The sequence below is a fragment of the Trichosurus vulpecula genome, chromosome 6 (genome assembly GCF_011100635.1).
Source record: "Trichosurus vulpecula isolate mTriVul1 chromosome 6, mTriVul1.pri, whole genome shotgun sequence".
NCBI classification, from domain to species: domain Eukaryota; kingdom Metazoa; phylum Chordata; class Mammalia; order Diprotodontia; family Phalangeridae; genus Trichosurus; species Trichosurus vulpecula.
Window position 1 is genome coordinate 135,282,911 of NC_050578.1, and position 1,254 is coordinate 135,284,164.

General features: G+C 39.7%; 1 pseudogene; it reads right to left on the reverse strand.

The window, feature by feature from the left end:
• Positions 1-485: 485 nt before the first annotated feature.
• Positions 486-967, reverse strand: LOC118854775 (annotated as a pseudogene).
• Between the last annotated feature and the right edge of the window lie 287 nt (positions 968-1,254).

The window sequence follows — 1,254 nt, forward strand, 5'->3', positions numbered from 1 at the left end:
CAGAAAATGAGACAGTGTGGTTGAAGTAAGTAAAATGATAGACAACATATAGAAAGGTGGGAGAGGAGAGACAAATCTCATCCCAGAAGTGTTAGGAGCAAGCATATTGGGCAGAGATGACTAGCTTCTATTGAATAGTATTACTGAAGTCAGATTTTACTATTAATATATATCAATTAGCTGAAAAGATCATTTGCAGAATGATCTCCAGATATTTGCCTTTTTTAATGGAGGTAGTTCAATAGAGGCAACTCTAGATTCTCAGGCTCTTTTTTTAAGGTCATATAAATTGAACTTGACTTTGAACTAATAAACCCCCTTCAACCCACCCTGAACTTGCTTCAATAATGAAATTGGGGCAATAGAGGTTAGAGACAGAAGCATGAAGTATTTTTTTCTAGATGCCAAGTTTTTGTTCTTGATCTGGAGAGATAAAAATCACATGTTCAGGATATCTGAGCTCAGGGACCCAAGGACTTAGGGTTTTAGAAAGAACTTTCAGAATCTTTTCCTAGTGTACACTTGTCAAACAGGTATTGCCCGATTCCATTTTCAGGCAAGCCCAGTCTCTTTAAGTTAGTAATGTGATCTCCAAGCAGCTTGATGATCTTTACCTGTTCATCAAGTTGAGACTCCAAGAAGCCACAGAGATGTGGATCTTCTTTCTCCTTTGCCTTATTGTATAGTTACAAGTCCTGGTTAATAGCCTTCTCAACCACAAGAGCTTCATTGAGGGCATGCAGGCCATCTGACCAGTCTCCCACCTCTGGCTTTAGGACATTTTTCAGAACAGCATCCCCCGCATTTTCATTAGGTACTGAAGAGATTTCTCTGTATGTTCATTCTTCTTTTGGGACTGCTCTCAGAAGAACTTTGTGAGGTGTTTGAGGGCCATATTATGATGGCTAAAATAATAAGTCACAGAAAAAAAATAAATATGGCTAGCATGCAACTCAATAGGTATCATCTTGAGGTAGATAGATCATAGCACTCAGATGTCAAAATGATCTTACTAAGGCACAGGACTGACCATGTTACCCTCCATCCACACCTCTCCCAAATTTAATGAACACCAGGGGTTTTCTATCTCCCCCAGAATCAATTGGAAAAGCCTTAATCATAACCTGGTCCCTTCCTCCATTGATAGTCATCTTATAGCTTGTCCCTTCCACCTACTTGATGATCCAGTGAACCTTCATCACCCTACTTTGGGCATTTTCACTGGTTCTCTCCCATGCATGGAACAATCTCCTA